Source organism: Vulpes lagopus, chromosome 7 (genome assembly GCF_018345385.1).
Source record: "Vulpes lagopus strain Blue_001 chromosome 7, ASM1834538v1, whole genome shotgun sequence".
Classification (NCBI taxonomy): Eukaryota; Metazoa; Chordata; class Mammalia; order Carnivora; family Canidae; genus Vulpes; species Vulpes lagopus.
This window is the reverse complement of record NC_054830.1, coordinates 89,630,975-89,650,650: the sequence shown is the minus strand read 5'-3', so window position 1 is coordinate 89,650,650 and position 19,676 is coordinate 89,630,975. Positions and strand designations below refer to the sequence as shown.

Here is a 19,676-nt window from a genome sequence, read left to right as displayed (position 1 = left end):
TATAATCACTTATTGTATAATACTCTTAGTGGTTTTGCCTCCCTAGTCGAATTTTGATTAATGCAACATATAACTATTTTGCTCTAATATTAAGGTGGAGAAAAATCCCATTTGTCAGCAACCTCACCACATTTCATTACTTTTCTTTGGATCAAAATTCCTTGAAAGAGTTGTCTATATTTGGTTTCTTCAAATTGTCTATTCTTTCTTAACTAACTTTAACCAAACTTTCATGTCTATCATTCCATGGAAATAACTGAGTCAAGGTAAAAAGTGATACTTACATTTTTAAATCAAATGGCCAATTTTCAGTCCTGTGTTACTTGAACTATCAGTAACTTTTTCCTGCTTGGCACATTTCTTCACCTCTGGGATGCCACACTTTTTTGTTTTTTCCTTGTCTTACTGGTTGCTACCCCTTGGTCTCCTTTTCTGGTTTCTTCTTTATATTCCCTTAATATCTGAGTATCTTAGAGCTCAGTCCCTGGTCCTCTTTTCTTTATGGACACTCTTTCAGTGATCTAATCATGTGTCATTACTGCCTACTTATGGATATGCCCAAATGATATATTCAACCTAGCATATCTCAAAGTCCAGACTATCGTATTTAACTGAATGTGCAAGATTTCTACTGGAATAGCTAATAATGTTCTTAAAATCAGCATATCACAACCCTATATTTGTAACTTCTTTGGCCTAAATTCAGGTTTCTGCAGCCTTTTTCATTTTATGTGATGGCAGCTCCATCCGTCCTGTCATTCTGTCCAAAAATGTTAATCTCTGTCCTTCACATCCCCAAATACAAGAAAATTGTGTTGACTCCACCTTCAAAATATATCTAGAATCCAAACACAAACTCCATAGCTACTTTCTGGCTGAGCCATCATCCATTTACCTAAAGCTACTGTAATAGCCTTCTGAGGATTCTCTTTGCTTTCAAATTTATCTACCTATAGCTTATTATAAATATAACAGCCACCTGATCCTTTAAAAGTCTATATCATTCATTTCCTTTCTCAAGATTGTTTAGTTGCTCTCCATTTTCATCTTAAACTGAAAAGTGGCCCACAAGACACTGGGGCTCACTCACCATTCTCTTGTCCTCATGTTCTCTTCCTGTTCTGTGCTTCAACAACATTTGCCTCTGTGCTGTATTTCAATCATGATATCTTTGTGGCCTTTGATGCCACGGATAATCTTTGTCTGGACCCCCATATACTCTTGTTTGACTCCACAGCCTTCCCATATTTACTCAAGTCCAATGTTACTAGTAAAACATACACTGACAAACGTAATTGTATAAACTGCCTCTTCCCGTACCCTGACACTCTACCCAACCCCACCAAACTACTCCATTTCTTTTTTTTTTTTAAGATTTTATTTATTTACTTATCAGAGACCCAGGGGTTAGGGGGAGGGAGAGAGGGAAGAAAGAGAGAGAGGGAGAGAGAGAGAGAGAGAGAGAGGCGCAGAGACACAGGCAAGGGAGAAGCAGGCTTCCTGCAAGGAGCCCAATGTGGGACTCGATCCTGGATTCCAGGATCACACCCTGAGCCAAAGGCAGATGCTCAACTACTGAGCCAGCCAGATGTCCCAACTACTCCATTTCTATTGTTTTTATATAGCACTTATCACTATTAATTCAAGATATAATTTACATGGTTATTACACTTGTTTATTTTCTGCCTATCTTAGCTTAACATTCAGTTCTATTTGGGTAGCCTTCATCTGTTTTGGTCATTGATATATACCAAGTATTTAGGATGGTGCCTGGCTCATAGTAGGCACTCAAGACAAGCATGCCATGATACTTTCATTAAAGCCACTCTCAGTTATAGCAGCCTGTGGATACTAGTTTTAATATTATTTTCCTGCTATGTAAGAGGTATAACACCTTTTTTTTCTGAATATTTTACTTTATGAGTAATAAAGTTATCTTCTATATAATTTAGGAATGCCTTGATATTGCTTGTTTGTCACTATTATTTATACTCACCTCAGAAAAATATAGGAGTTGGAAATCCCTTTTGAATACGAGAGCGATTTAGAGTATATAAAGTGTTGACTTAACAGTTTTTCATTGTTTACCTTTTATACTCTTTTGAAGATATCCATTGTCCTTTTTAGGTTTTATTCCTTGTATTTTTAAGGTAATTTTTAAAAACTATTTTACTCTTCATTGTCAAATTGTATCGACCTGACATTGTAAATATTTTCGATGTATAATACACTCTCTTGCCATTCTCTTGGTTGACATTCCAATAATGGAATGAACTCTCCAAGTTCTGGATATGCCCACTGGGTTATGACCTCCTTTCAGTGTGAGCACTTTTAATTTTCTCAACTGTATGCCATATGCCATACATTTGTGCTTTGCCATTTTGGTCAATGCAAAACATTTGTCTGTCAGTGCAGGGAGAAATTGTGATCTGTGCTATTTAAGATCTAGAAAAGCTGTATATTTGTGTTAAATATTTGTGACCTATCTTATTTAAAGCAAAATTATTTTAATATTTCTAGATTTTTGGATGGTAAGAGAAGAATAATGTAAACAAATTTAGTCATTCATAAAATGACAAGCTAGTAATATTTAGAATGTTTCTTTAAATATGATTTATATATTTCCTGAATTGGAGGTAGAGATTATTATAACAAATTAATTTCTAGAGAAGAGGTACAAAAAACTCCAGTATTAGGTAAAGATTGTAATAACATTATGTTAGACTACTTTTATAGTTTCATATTTTTAAGGGGCCACTTCCTTTCCAACCTTAACAATGGCTGGGTATGTCTCACATTTTATAATTCAGTAATGCCATGTTCCTCTTAGTTCCTCTAATATACCAGTTTTATGCAAACATTATTACTTCTGAATTATGCTTTTGGACTCTGACCATAATTGCCCCACTGTGTCATTTTTTTCTTTAAGCACCTACTTCTCTTTTTAGACTCAGTTGAAGTTGACTCTCTGTCCTGAATGCTTCTTAGAAGAAGTGACCACTTTTTTTCCTGAAAATGTAGCATATAGTGATTTATATCATAATATTCATTAAGACATTGCAGCTTATTTATATACAGGTCCTTTCCTCCCCCTAGACTAAGTCTCTTAAAAAAATAATAGCTTAATTAACCTAATATGTACAGAACATAGTGTACTGAGGATATGTGGTAGTTATTTAATTAAATTTTCAGGAGACTGCTAAAAATGACTGGGCAAACTGACATAACAATAAGTTGAGCTCTTCTGGGTTGCAAAGAGCAGCCTAGATGTGATAAAATTATCTCTGACTTTCAATAAAGTATATTTGTAAGCAAAAAATGTTAGCAGCTATTTAAAGTAAATCCAATGATCATTTAAAAGAAAACAGAGAAACCATGTTGTTTTATTACTATGTTCTGAGGTCTGAAAAAGATCAAAATGCAGAGAATCCATAACCTAAGAAAGTTTGTTTACAAACTTTTAATTCAGTGGAAACTAACTTGGTTGGAACCAAGGCTTCTAGTCCATTACTAGCAGTTCATCACTCTGTACACCCATTTAGAGATTAACCTTCAGAACAAAAACAATAGAGAAGGGGATAAGTGAAAGCCTATGGCATACTTAAGTGTTTAGTCACATATCAAAAAACTAGCAGGGATGGGATGGAAGAGGGCTAGGATTATGTGTGCCAGGAGAGGTCTTCATGCTTTATGCTGCTGAGAGATGGAGCCAACTGCATCTTACTCTCTAGCTTAGAGAAAACTGCCACTTTGAGTAAGAAAAGATCCAATTTTAGTCCTGTGGAATTAAAGTTGATGAATGTTTGTTAGATATCACCAATTGCACTAGATGCTCTGCAAGGCAACTTGATGCTCAGATGAGAAGTGAGATGGAGAAGCCATCAGAATGTCTTCCATGTGGAGATAAAATGGACCAATGACACTTCACCAACACCATTGTCATCAGACTATAGATGGATACAGATTTTGCCCATTCAGAAGGGTGGGGAAAGAGCCTAGAAAAAGGGGGAAAAAAAACCCCATACGGCAACAAAAGAGAGAAAGAACATTTCCGTGAAGACAGAGAGAGAAAAAGCAAATACCCGAAAATGACTTTTTATGAGAAGCAGATGGAGACTTAAGGAGACATCTGCATGGTGACATCTAAAATATGGAGTAGACAGGAATCATGGATGAGAAGCAACTTGAGCATCACTATATAAATCTTCACTCTTTTCCAAATAACCATCAAATGAACAAAAGAATATAAAAGTAGAAGGGAAATGCAGCATTTTTAATGAAGAATGTGGGAAGATGACATCCATATGTCAGGAACATCAAGAATGGGACAATGTTAAATGAAGGTAATGGGGGATTCCTTATAAACTTTTCCAGGGAATGTAGATGGGATTATAAGAATTAAGGATGATCATGAAAGAAACTAATATTTATCTAGTCTGTCATATTAAGACTTTAGTTGAATCTCCTGTGGGATAGGAGAGAAACCTGTTAGAAATTCTTTACTAGGGACACCTGGGTGGCTCAGTGGTTCAGCACCTGCCTTCAGCCCAGGGCTTGATCCTGGAATCCCAGGATGGAGTCCCACATCGGGCTCCCTGCATGGAGCCTGCTTCTCCCTCTGCCTGTGTCTCTGCCTCTCTTTCTCTCTCTGTGTCTCTGATGAATAAATAAATAAAATAAAAAAAATTCTTTTCCAATACGGATCAATCAAATTCACAACCGGGTTACTCAGGAAAAACAAGAATGCTTGTTTTAAACAGAATGATTACATAGAGCACCTGAGTGGCTCAGTCTGTTAAGTGGCTGACTCTTGTTCATGACCTCAGGGTATTGGGATGGAGCCTGGTGCAGGGCTCTTTGCTCCTCTCCTGCTCATATTCTCTCTCTCTCTCTCTCTCTCAAATCTTTAAAAACAACAGAATGATTACAGTGCATTTGCAGACATGGAAGTAGTAGGGGTAGGAGATGGCAGTCTTAGGAAGTAGGGTAGTCACACCATGTGGAAAATGAAGAATAGATCCCCCTCCCAAAATCTTCTTCTCTTCTCACAGTAGATTCACCAATGACAACATGACTATTATGGTTCTAAATTAGGCAGGTAATTAGATCACAAAGGAGATAATATAACATGAAGCCAGTTTTTAGTCTGAGTTCTGAAAAGAGTTTTAAATAGCTTCCAAAACCCCACTAACATAATCAAAGTAAAATACATCTTTGCAGTTATTTGTTTAGAATGTGCCTTCTCTTCAGTTATGTGTAAACAACAACAACAACAACAATAATAATAATAATAATAAAAAAGACACTGAAAGGAATCTTCCAAATAAAAGAGGATGAATGTAATGCCTGGGATAGAGGAAGACTATTGTTTTGAGGAAAAAAATACTGGCATGACTTTTTTTTTTTTTAAAGATTTTATTTATTTATTTATTTCTGAGAATACACAGAGAGGAGAAAGAGAAGCAGAGACACAGGCAGAGGGAGAAGCAGGCTCCATGCAAGGAGCCCGACATGGGACTCGATCCCCGGTCACCAGGATCAGGCCCTGGGCTGAAGGCGGCGCTAAAGCCATCTGGGCTGCCCTGGCATGACTATTTTTAAAGAAATTTTTGTGCTCTTAGGTAATTCAAAGGAATATGGACTCTGATGGAACTCAGATTAAAAAAAAATGCTGGTAGAGCTAAGAATAGAATAGAAAAAACTATAAGAGAATGAATGAAATATAAACTAAGATCAGAAAATCAGGGGCAGGGATCCCTGGGTGGCGCAGCGGTTTGGCGCCTGCCTTTGGCCCAGGGCGCGATCCTGGAGACCCGGGATCGAGTCCCACGTCGGGCTCCCGGTGCATGGAGCCTGCTTCTCCCTCTGCCTGTGTCTCTGCCTCTCTCTATCTCTCTGTGACTATCATAAATAAATAAAAATAAAAATTTAAAAAAAAAAAAAAGAAAAAGAAAATCAGGGGCAGCCCTGGTGGCTCAGTGGTTTAGCGCCGCCTTCAGCCCAGGCCGTTGGGCTCCTCCCTGGAGCCTGCTTCTTCCTCTGCCTGTGTCTCTGCCTCTCTCTCTGTGTCTCTCATGAATAAATAAATAAAACCTTAAAAAAAAAAAAAAGGAATTCAGACAAGTTACATAGGGAAAGAAGTTAAACTCTAGTAGAGCTTTGCATAAGGAAAGGAGTAAAAGAGATAAACAGAGGGGAGACTAGGAAGGGGACAGATAATAAAAGTCCAAAGCATGAATAATTATTTTATTTTGAAGAAATAAAATAATAATTTATTATTTTAACAATAATTATTATATTTAATATATTTAATATATTTATAAATATAAATATAAATATATTATTTATAATTTTGACTCATAGTCAAAATTATAGAACTAATATACAAAAAAACTGACTCTGAAAGCAGCTCTTATGGCAGGCAATACTAATTTGTGAAAAAGTTACTTAAACCTCGACCTATTTTGCTGGAATACGTAGATGTCTATTTTTCTTCTTTTTAAAACCTCTCCTAATACTTATGCAGGCAGAAAAAAATCAAGGAAAAGAAATCAAATTTGTGGATTTTTTCTAATAACAATTGAAATGTGAAAAGTAACAAGGAACTGAAGGAGTAGTGCTGTAAACAGCGATAAAAATATATAATTTGTTAAAAAATATATAATTTGTTACTTATATGTAAACATATGAACATTTGTAAAACATAGAAGCCATTTAAGTGTTTGTAGGCACGTTGTTACCAACTGAAACACTGAATGAAAATAAAGGATAATGAATTAGAGTGAATTGTTAAAATTATTAAACATGGTATACATATTACAAATAATTATAGAAGTGAGTTTATAAAATAGTACTAATTGTAAGTGGTTTAAAATTCCAGGTTATATTCTCTTTTTCCTGCGAAAAAGGGAGGTGTAGCAGTAGGATGCAAGGTTGGTGGAGTTCACATATGTTCTTTTTAGTATTTTGGTTATAATCTGGTAAATCCAAAGTGAGCGTTTTATTGTCAATGATGACAATTGTAAATTTATGCAGTCAGATATCTAAAAATGTCAATGATATATATTTATAGAATTAGAAATGATACATGTGTGTTTTATAATAGTAAAGTAGGGATGCCCTCCCTAATTCTGGACGACATATATTCTTGGCCTACTGCTGGGTTCACCATATCTTCATAGACAGCCTCCACACATGCTGATAGCTTTCCACTACAAACACCTTTGAGTCATCCTCCTCCACCATTGCCTAAGGATTTTCTCTGAAACTATAGGACATTTCTTAGCCTGCTCCTAAGATAGCTCTAGTGCCAGGATTTAATGCCATCCAACAAGGGAATCAGCAGATAAAATCTTCCATTCTCCTTTCAGTGGAACAACCTGAGATCCATTGTATATATTCCTTGAAGGATTTTCAGTAGGCTTGACCTTCAGTTACTCACACCTGTCCTGCTTGCGTTCATGTGACTCTTATTGCTTAAAACAATAATGAACTATTGTCATTTTCACTCTCTTACTTCATTTCCATACTTGTCCTTTCTTTGATCATTTCCCAATTAAACTTGATTCAGTGCTACTTTGAAGGAATCTAAACTAAAACACAGAAAATAAAATACAGCAATCAAGAAAGCATTAAGAAATATAATGAAAAACATGTATTTTGACAAAGAATATGAATATATGTATTAAATTCCCCAAGTGAAAACAAGACCTTCAGATTGGATAGAATCTCACATTGTGGGGGAGAAAGAGAGAGAAAAAAAAAACCCAACTGACCAAGGTAGGTTAACTATAAAAGAATAGGCAAATTATTGATCATATATGAGGTGAAATAAGGATATGGTGAAATCAGTAAGAATTCAAGGCATAAAATGGATCATCTTATATAAGGATTATCAGTTAAATCTAAAAGATTGATATAAGGCATTAAAACTTTCCAAAGCGGGATCCCTGGGTGGCGCAGCGGTTTGGCGCCTGCCTTTGGCCCAGGGCGCGATCCTGGAGACCCGGGATCGAATCCCACGTTGGGCTCCCGGTGCATGGAGCCTGCTTCTCCCTCTGCCTGTGTCTCTGCCTCTCTCTCTCTCTCTGAATGACTATCAAAAATAAATAATTAAAAAAAAAAACTTTCCAAAGCTTATCACTATTATAAGATGAAACAATTATGACATTAACCAACATGATGAAGGGAATGATTAGTATAAGAATAGGACAAAAAAATAAAATAAAAACAATAGAAATTATAATTGAAACTAAATGATGAGTTCTTAAAAATAGGCAAAACTTTTCCTAATTATTAAAGAATATTGATAAAACACATGCAAATTTAGAGAATGGGTATTACTTATAGGCACAGGAGTGATTTTAAAAAATAGGTCAGTAGCACTCATTTTGGAAGTCTTACTACAATAGTTTATAATTTTCTAGGACATACAAATAACCAAACTTGTGTCAAGATAAATATGGAAGCCTTCTCAGAATAAAAAGGTAAATATAAATTGAAGAGATTATCTAAAAAAATACTTCATACAAGTTCTGAGTCCATATCCTTCCTTTGTTGATTTATTTTTTTCTGCATAATATCAGTTTTTTTTAACTAAAATATCTAAAGAACTTGAGGTTTACTTAAAATTTTAAGTAACAGACAATGCTTTGCTTTAACTGAACTGTTTCACAGAAGAGTAAAAAATAAGGCTTTAAAATTCATTTTAAATAACTAGTATGATCATAATACCAAAAACTAACAAGTGAAATGAAAAGACTACAGACTTATTTGACACGTGAAAAAGGGGTAACTATCAAATAATAGACTTGCAAGTAAACTTAATACCATGTTGACTTTTGAATGTGTTAGAAATGAAATAATAGTCTATTTATCAATCTATTAATCTATTTTAGTATTAAAAGATGTAAGAAATATTTATCATTTTCTTGAATGATTCCAAAAGGACATTTAGGAAAACTTAATATGCATCTCAATAAAAACAAAACTTCTTAAACTAGGAATAGAAGGATATTTCATTGAGATGATAAATAATTTTTGTCAAGCCATAAGCCGGGAGATATGTAACGATGAAACAATAAAGAAACTTTCACTAAATCAAATTTATGGCAAAAGTTCCAGTTATTAAAATTATTAATATTATTCTACTTAAATCAATAAAACAGGAAAAGCATTGAGTACATGTTTGGGAAATGAAGATAAAATTACCATTATTAGAATATCATTTGATTATTACCTGGACAACTAAGGAAAGTGAATAGTTAGTACAAAAAATTTCTTTTGAGCTTTCTGACAATAAAATGAGTAGATAAAAGTAATTTTCCTGCATGGCATATTGGTTAAGAACATAGTTTTGGAATCAGACCATAAGGATTTGAATTTTAGTTTTTGGATAATTTGAGAGCTATTTCAAACTAACTGTAAACTACAGTTTCTTCTGTATAAAATTGTACTAATTATGCCTACTCCACAGGATTTTGTGATGAATAAATGAGTTAATGTCTGTTAAGTAGCAAAAAAGCAGGTGCTCAATTAATAGTAGCTACATGTTATTTTACATTAAGAAATTTAGTTTTAGGTATCTATCTGATAAATTTAAATATTATCCATAGTAGGACATAAGCATGATTTATCATATCTAAATCACTGTAGATCACTAAAACAAAGTAAAGCAAAACAGAAAAAGCAGATAGAATAAAAGTCAACAACAGAAATAAGACCAAGATAATAGATTGACAACATTTAATTGCCAAAAGATAAAATATCTACCCTCATGGCTCCTACCTTCTAGTGTGTCTTCAAAAAAGTTAATGAACAAACAAAAAACCCCCTCCAAATCCCCTGAAATAGTTAATATTACAAGAATTGTGAAACACTACAATATTTGCTATTAACTTCAGGAACAAGTTAAAGACTCTCACTACCATACCCTTTATTAAATGTCACTTTGGAAATCATTAGGAGAGCTGGCACTACATTATTTTTCAGTATAGGCAGTATAACTGCTTACTAGACAACAAAACAGAACTATTAGAATCAAAGTAACTAGAATGGACAAATTTATAAATGAATCCCTTAATAAAATATAATTAAACTCTCATAGCATTGGGATAGGTTTAAACAGATTTGTTACTCATATGAAATTACAAACTAAAAATCATAACTAAGTGAACTCAAGATCTGAGTGTGTGAAAAATGATTCTTAGGATAGCAAAATTGAGAATTGAAAAATAGCAGTACTTCCTAAATTAAGTAAAGGGTTAATATTTAAATAAAAATCCAAATGGAATTTATTTTGGAACCCAAAAAAGACTTTCCAAGTAAGTTTACCTGAGAGTACAAGAAGTTGATAACAGGTGAGAATTTTGGGAAACAGCATAATCGATAAATTATGCTAACAATGTAAAGTGTAAGTTTTATTGAAAACAGGATTGTACAATTGCAAGAAAAAAGTCAGACTATTTTATATGTGAGTATAAATGTCATCAAAAGCCTAAGAGGAGGGGATCCCTGGGTGGCGCAGCGGTTTGGCGCCTGCTTTGGCCCAGGGCGCGATCCTGGAGACCCGAGATCGAATCCCACATCGGGCTCCCGGTGCATGGAGCCTGCTTCTCCCTCTGCCTGTGTCTCTGCCTCTCTCTCTTTCTCTCTGTGACTATCATAAATAAATAAAAATTAAAAAAAAAAGCCTAAGAGGATCTGAAAAAAATGTAGTTATATCAATCCCTTAAAATATAAACAGCAGTGTATTTAAGATAAAAACTAAGAAAACCCCACAAAACCCAAAACAAAACACAAGGGACTCCTTGTGGTGCCCTTTGGTGCTAGGAAGAGTGGTACTGTGGTGAACTAGCCGTATGGCTCACAGGCAAATCTGTGTCTGCCTTCTGAGCTGTTGGTAAGCAGATGGGGCTGAGACCAAGAAGACCTTGAAGGGAAGCCATTAGGAAGGACTCAGAGCACTAGACTTTACCTTACCTACACTATCGGTCCAGCAGCTCGAAGCCCAGCATGTTGTATTGATGGTAACAAGTGTGAGACATCTTAAGGTCTTAGGACTAGAAAGGAAACTGGAAACTGGAGTTCTTGCATGTCAGAGCAACTGGGTGAGCTGTAGACAGAATAGGAATAAGTATTCTAGCACTGTGTACATCAGGGTTTGGCTTAGAATAAAATGTAATCAAAACTAAAGATTACATTAAATCATAAACATGTAAGCAAAACTAAAAAATCTTCAAGAACATTTCCTAGAACTGAAAGGCCTGTGCTTCTAGAATTATAAGGGCCAGCTAAATGCCTAGAGAAGTGAAGATCAAACAGATTTCATCATTGGGAAATTTTAGAATACAAAGAAAAAGAGAAGCCCTAAAAAGATTACAGAGAAAAATTGTTCTAGCAATCCACACAAACAAAATGTGGTTTAATATGAAGGATTAAAGTTACAGTGGCATTGTGCTTATGGTAAAATTGGAAAATGGGAAACAATAAAGCAATGTCTTTAGAAAGCTAGAATTGGGCAGCCCAGGTGGCTCAGCGGTTTAGCACCACCTTCAGCCCAGGGCCTGATCCTGGAGACCCAGGATTGAGTCCCACATCGGGCTCCCTGCATGGAGCCTGCTTCTCCCTCTGCCTGTGTCTCTGCCTCTCTCTCTCTCTCTCTTTTTCTCTTTTTCTCTCTCTCATGAATAAATAAAATCTTAAAAGCTAGAATTTTAATGTAAATTCCATGGGAGCTGGTTCAATAAACAGGAGTCCAACAAAGAAGAAAAAAGGGAATTTATAATGTGATGCTAAAGCAAGAACTCCAAGGATAATGACTGTGTGGAAGGTCTGGAAAGAAAGCAGTCCTATCTGGATGTGGAAAGATTCCACTGATGGTGGATGGTCCAAAGGGGAGGAAATGTTCCCAAGTGTTGACCAAGTGGAAATAAGTCTCCATGTTCTGTTGGAGAGGTTGGGATAAGTGGAGATAAATACATAGACAATTAAGGAAACAGGAAATCAGACAATTATTATATCGAAGAAAAAGGAATTTATAGGGATGCCTGGGTGGCCAGTTGGTTAAGTGTCTGACTCTTGATTTCAGTTCAAGTCATGATCTCAGGGTTGTGAGATTGAGCCCCACATCTTAGGGCTTCCCACTCAGTGGGGAATCTGATTGTTTCCCTCTCCCTCTGTTCCTCCTTCCACTCACAGGCATGAACATGGGTTCTTTCTCTCTCTCTGAAAGTAAGTGAATAAAAATTTTAAAAGACTTTTGTAAGAAAAATTCTAGTGTACTTTGTGGCTTATAAATAAATGTTTACATAATTTTAATGTGAATATCAATATAATGTGTATGTATTAATACACAATATTTAAGTATTTTTTAGTCTCAAAAAGGAATGATTCTACCCTCCTTTCTTCTTTACTTCCTTCTATCTCTCCCTCCCTTTTTTCTCTTTCTTCTCTTCTTTCCTTCCTAGGAAGCAGCAGATGAAAGACATCGTCCTGTGAGATTGTTTGATTCAGGGGTAGGGCAGAGAAGGCAAGGCAATAGTGATAGGTAAAGAGTAATTTTATGCAATGTGATCTATTGGACAATAGGTAGTAGGAATCTTAATTATTCAGGGAGGAGGAACAAGATATATAGAAATGTCTGAAACAAGAATGCAATTTTTCAAATTTGAGAAACAGTAAGAAGGCTGGAAGTGCCTGTCCTAAGTACCTTTTGTTGTAGGAGGTTTAGATGGGAGAAATCCAGATGTGACCACATAGGGCTTTGTGGAACATGGCAGCAAATTTGGCTTCTCTGTGGGTGGCAAAACAGAAGCATGGAAAGACAGGGCACTGATGGCCTGGGCAGGGTTGGCAACTGTGGAGGTGGTGGACATGTGGCTCTACTGACCCAATGTCAGTACATTCTCAGCCAGCTGAGAGGAATCTAACATTCTGAGCTCTTTGTGGGTATTCTCTGAATGGTTGTTATTCTGGAAATGCCTTTGGATACATGTCTGAAGCTGCTGGGAGTATGATCCTGGGCCTTTGAGGTTGGAATGAATCCTTGAGAAGTGATGAGGTCAGAAAATATGGTCTGATTATCCTCAAACCCAGGGAGCACCCTTCAACGAAAACTGTATTGAACTGAAAGACCAAATCATCCACAATCAATCAATGTGTTAGAATTACCTGAAACAGCTTCTGAACATTTCAGCACCATGGGTCAATATCATGGATAATCACCGATTAAAAGCATTGCTTCTACAATGCAAGTTCCGTCAAGGAACGTATGCTCTCTGTGCTATGCATCATGATGGGATATTTTGCAGAAGTGCTCTGTAAACCAGTTTGTACCACCACTGATCAGGGAAATTCTTAACAAACATGTACTGCTTAAGTGCATGCTAATGCCACTTTTTTTCATTTTGTCAATGTAATACGGTATATTTAATGCATTCAGTCTAGGCTGTTGAAACTGAAACTGTTATCCTTTAGTGTCCCAGAAGTCTAATTACAAGCTGGTTAATTCTCTTTATCTATGTTCTGATAGCTTCTCTATTAGAATAAAGAAACTGTGTAATAGAATGACTTTTGACTGTATGTTTCAATGTTAATAAGATGTGGTTTAACTGCTTCTACAGTTTATCTCCTTCCTAACACTTTAGTTGAAGTGAAACAGGACAAACTGGTTTTGCTAAATCCTAACATGACATTTCAGTACTCCCTGCCACCCAAGGGTAGAGAGAATTTTTTTTCCTTTTTTAATAAAATTTATAACAAATATTTAGTGAGCACCTACCATGTTTTAAGCAGTGAACAAGGTAGAAACAAATTCTTTTATAATCTTATTCAAATGGGGAAATGTAGACAACAAAAGCACTATGTAAAATATGTAGTACATCAGATGGTGATACGTATTATGGAGAAAAATAGAGCAGGAGGGATGATTAGCTGGCATATAAGTCAATGGCAGGGAGGGGCTGTATATTTTGAAGTCTGGCTGGCTACTCAGGGATTCCATCACTAATGAAGATTCCATCATTAATCATTTAATATTTAGTATATTCTTTGCCTTAGTCTTAGAAAAAGGTTTCCTTTGAAAAGCTTGGTGGAAAGCACTCTGTAACAGGAGATGAGATATTTAGATTTTAACTTTCACTGCTTTTAACTTTTCTGCTTTTCCCTCTATCTGGACCATGTTATCTACTCCCCAGCTTTCAGTAGTATTCTGGGAATAACGGTTCTCAGTTTACTTCTTTCAGACATAGCTTATGTTGATGTACATTCTAAGCTCCAAAATGTATTGGACTCCCACCCAGTTGAATGCCTCATAGGCATCTGAAAATCAGCATATCCAAATGTGAACTCACTACCATATCATTAATCTCTCTGATCATTTTTCCTGAATTCCCAATCTTGTTGAGGGATATCTTAGTAAAACTTATGTTATCCAAAAGCGTAGTCCTTTTTTCTGTACCTTTCCTTTATCTTCATATCCACATAATGTTCCTTGGGGGTAGCCTCTCACTTATGTCTTCCTTCCTGTTGTATTCAAAGCAACTGATTAAAAAAAAGTTAGCTCAGTTAACTGACTTTTTCCTCCCTCCTCCTCTTTCTTTCTCTTTTTCCTTCCTTCCTTCCTTCCTTCCTTCCTTCCTTCCCTCCTCCTCCCTCCCTCCCTCCCTCCCTCCCTCCTTCCCTCCTTCCCTCCTTCCCTCCTTCCCTTCCTCGTTTCTCCCTTTTCCTTTCCATGAGACACAGACTGTGGCATAAAGGTAGATTAATACCATTGATTAAATCATTTAGCAATAACGTATGACACAGTACTGGTCTGGTAGCCCAAGTTGGTAATACTCTCTTCGGCTGTAAGGAAGAAGAAAGAGAATTGCACTCAACTTGATCAAAGGACAATGACAAATGGAGGAGGAGAGAAAAACAGGAATCTGCTTATTACCATATTGGTCAAAATTAGAAGCCCCTTTTTCTAATGCAAACAACATGATTGATACTTAAACTTCAGTTTTAAGGAATTTAGACGAGATTATTAGTGTGAAAGGAAAACATTCTCTGAAATCTAGGTCGACATCCCACTTCTTCCAGTTAACTTTAATGCAATCTGAGAAAGTCACACATCTTTTCTGAGTATTAGTTACTTCAGATGTTTGATGATAATAACCTATTCAGGTTATGGGGAATGTATATTAAAGTGTATAAAGTAGACGTATAATACAGATTCTGGAGTATTACATATACCCAACAGCTGATATTAATAATAATCACAATAATAAAAGCAGTGAGGTTTCTTTTGTGATACCAAGTTCTGTAGAAGAGTAAAGAATACCATTTTTGACACTATTCATGGCAACTATTTGAAGAACTTATTTAAAAGAAAGTATATTTACCTGCCTTACTACCCTTTTCAGTGAAATTTAAAATAACAGGAGGAAAAAGGCAGCAAGAAGAAAATGTTAACTATCCATACCGTTGCCATTGCTCTTTGATAGCTGGTGTGTAGTGGGCTCTTGAGCCTGCAAGGTAAATTCCAGGTTTTGTCTAGCCATACACCAGAGTTACTAATAGTCCCGTTTATATTCACTGTGAAGTTGGCTGAAAAATTTTCAAGGGCACATTATTTAAAAGTGAGTTCATAGTGTCACCCACTTTTAATCCAAAGAAAAAGTTGACGTGTGTTTACTTTTTTTCAACGAAGTAAAGTTAATAGGAAAGAAGAGTCAGGATGTCACGTTTACACATAAGTTTACACGTTGAATTATCTGTGCAGAAGGTGGGATTTAAATTGTGACAATAGTACTTTGTCTTTAATTTCTGTGAAGTTGAAAAATAATCCAAAGGACAAAAGTTAAAAAAAAAAACCAAAAAACCACAACTCTGGTAAAAGATCCTTGAGATTTTCCATTTTGTTGATGTGTCATCACAAGGATGGTGGTTAGAGGACCTGGATGCACAGGACTAAATGTTTCCAAGGTTCTGTTGGCAGCCAATGGTCCGGTGGTAGGTGAACTTTAAAACAAGAAACCCAGCCACAGTGTTTATTATATTTTAATGCCTCAGGACATTTTGGTCAGGCTCCATACTCAGATTTCTAGCTGCCTCTTTTATAAGTAATGTAGAGGTTTTTTACTCCCAGTAACAATAATATAATATTACAAATGAGGATAATGGTTAATATTTATTAAGTTCTTGATATATTCCAGGCCTGGGTGAAATGCTTTGCATGCATTATCTTATGTAATCTTTAAGCTGATGCTATTATTTAGGTACTGTTATTGTCTAGGCTATATGTAAGGAATCTGAGACTTTCGCATATATAAATAAGTTGATCAAGGTGGAATACAAATTTGCAGCAATGGAAGTTGAGAATTCAGTGCATTTTCTGCACATTTACAAATGCTTAACCCTTGCCTTATGAATTATTTAATGTTGAGAGCAGACACATTGGAACTTGCCTTCCTGGTGTTAAGTCTATCTTTCATGTCACCTTGGTGAAGTTTCTTTCTTTTCTTTCTTTCTTTTTTTTTTTTAACTTCTCTGTGCTTCATTTTTTAAATTCTAAATGAGGATCATTTTAATCATTCCTATTGCATAGACTAATTGTAACTATTAGATGAATTACATATAAAAGTTTGACAACAGTGCTTGGCCTATAGTAAATTCCTAAAAAGAAAAAAAAAAGTTTGTACTTATATCTAGGCATTTATCATGAAATTAAAAAGAAATGTTATAAGAAAGGAATATAATGAGCTAATGACTGGGTAAATGGTATTAGGCATTGAAAATGGAACCCTCTTCACAAATTAAATCCATAGACAAAGTTTAAAATGAGCTTGGCCTTAAGGGAACTTGCCTCAACCATCTGGTTAAAACTCAGAGTCCATTGCTTCCAGAAAGATACACGCTGGCCCATCTGAATTGACATCTGTGTGCACACTGAAGTCCCGGAGGGTAATTAAGAGAGAAAACACCAATAACAATACTGACATAAGCCTGGAGAACTAAGCTATAAAATTCTCTATATAAACAAGTGGCCTATATAACTACAGAACTATAAATTTTGGTCTTGCCCCAGGGGCACCTGAAATACCCAGATGCTCAAATAAAAATAAACTTACTTTTGAAGTACATGGAAAACAGGAGTTTTAAAATCACACCTCTCTTCTATCACTTTGACTCATCATTAGGCAGATGAATTCATGCTACATTGTTTCATGACAGTTTTGAATGATATGTCATGACCAAAGCATGGAATGTATTTCTCTGGTTTACCACAGATTTTTAAATTTTTTATTGAAGTATAACACACATAAAATGCATGAAACATTCATGTACAGCTCAGTGAATTTTCACAAGTAAATGTACCTATGTAACTAGAATCCAATGAAGAAAAAGCATCCTTAATGGCTTAGTCACTAATCTCCCCTATGTATAACTACTATCTTGCTGCTTATCACTAGACATTGATTTTGTTTAGTTTTGAAGTGGAATCATACAATTTGTATTTTTTTTTTGTCTTTCACTTAACATTATGAGATCCTTTCACAATAGTTCTATTCTCCTTGATGTTTAAAATATCATTATATGAGTACACCACAATTTATCCATCCCATTGTTGGGTAGGCCTTGGAATTGTTTCTAGCTTGGGATATTATGAATAATGTGAAAAATGTGTACATGTATTTGGTGAGCATTTTGACTCCTTTCTACAGGTTATATGCCTGGGAGTGGAATTGCCAGATCTAGGTACATGAATATGTTCACCTTCAGTATGGTTGCCAAATAAATTTTCAGAGTCTTTGTACCAGTTTTCAATTTGTTGAGTAGAGTATCAGAAGCAGGTTACTATTTTTTTCTCATTAAATTAAAACATTGAGGGGAATACAGATAGTAAGTATACAATTCAAAAAATTTGGTAAATCTGTACACTTGTATAACCACAACTTTGATCAAGATATAATACTTTTTGGGGCACCTGGATATTTCAGTTAAGTGGCCAGCTCTTGATTTCAGCTCAGGTTATGATCTCAGGATTCCAGGATCAATCAATCAATCCCTGCTCCCCATGCTCAGTAGGGAGTCTGAGGATTCTTTCCCTCTCCCTAGACACCTCCCCCCAAATAATACATGCTCTCTCTCTCTCTTTCAAATAAGTAAAAAAATCTTCAAATAATAGATATAATACTTTTCCATCACCTGAGAAAGTTTCCCTATACCTCCTTCCAATCACTCTCCCCCTTGTAGACTAACACTGTTGTGATTTCTGTCACCATTGGTTAGTTTTGAACATTCCTGAATATTCCTTAAATGGAATGATATTCTTGTGTCTGGTTTCTTTTGTCAATATGATTTTGATAGTCATCTCTGTGTTGTTTGTATCAGAGCATTATTTTTTTTAGTGTAACATTCTGTTGAATATGTTCTGATTTGCTTTTCCATTTCCACTGTTGGTGGACATTTGAATTCTTTCAAGTTTGGGGTTATTAGAAATAAAATTGCTATGAAAACTCTCATACCAGGAAGGGAGACAGAACATAAAGACTCCTAACTCGGGGAAACGAACTAGGGGTGGTGGAAGGGGAGGAGGGCGGGTGTTGGAGGGGAATGGGTGACGGGCACTGAGGTGGACACTTGACGGGATGAGCACTGGGTGTTTTTCTGTATGTTGGTAAACTGAACACCAATAAAAATTAATTAAAAAAAAAAAAGAAAACTCTCATACAAGTCTTTCTGAGGACATATGCTTTGGTTATTTTGAGTAAATATTTAGATAAGAATTTCTTGGTCATCAGGTAGGTATGTTTAACTTTATAAGAAAGTACCAAACAATTTTCCAAAGTAGTTAAACCATTTTCAAACCTCATTACCAATATCAAAAAGTTCTAGTTGCTACACATTTTTGCCAAATTTTGATCTTGTCTTTTTGATTATAACCATTTTCATGCATATATAGCAGTAAGTATCATATTGTGATTTAACTGACTTTCTGTCCAATGAAAATGATGTTGAATGCCTTTTTAATAAGCTTAAAGTATAATCATTTGGAAAAGTGTCTGTTTAAGCCTTAGTCCAAGTTTTTATACAGTGGATTGTATTTTTTGATTTATAGGAATTTCTTTATCCTAGATTCAAATGTTTTGTCAGATATTATTTGTAACAAATATCTTCTTCCAATCTGGCTTGACTTTATATTTTAATTATATCTCTTGGTAACCAGAAATCTCTAACTTTGAGAGAGTCTGATTTAACAGTTTTCTTTTTCATATTTATTGGGTTTTAAAAAATAGCTTCTCAAGATATCTCTGCCTATCAGAGTTGCAACAATCATCTTCCAAATTTTCTTCTAGGAGATTTACAGTTTTACCTTTTATATTTATCTCTATGATCCATCTTGAATTAAGTCTTAGGTGTAGTGTGAGATAGGAGTCAGGGTTCATTTTTCTTTGTATTTACCAGGTTATTCCTCTACCATTAAAAAGGATCTTTTTTTCCCCACTGAGTAGCCTCAGAGCATTTGTTGGAAATTTAATATTTTTGTGTTTTCCCCTGAACTGTCTATTTCATTGATCTATGTGTATTTTTTTATGTAACACATCTTGATTACTGTAACTTTATAGTAAACCTTATAATCAGGAAGTAATCTTCCAACACTATTTTTTTATTGGAGTTCAATTTGCCAACAT

At 35.3% G+C, this 19,676-nt stretch overlaps 1 protein-coding gene across 1 annotated transcript in view; it reads right to left on the bottom strand.

Moving 5' to 3' along the window:
* Positions 1-19,676, bottom strand: part of LOC121495209 (non-histone chromosomal protein HMG-14-like) — a 104,063-nt gene that overhangs the window by 83,943 nt on the left and 444 nt on the right. The window lies entirely within an intron of this gene.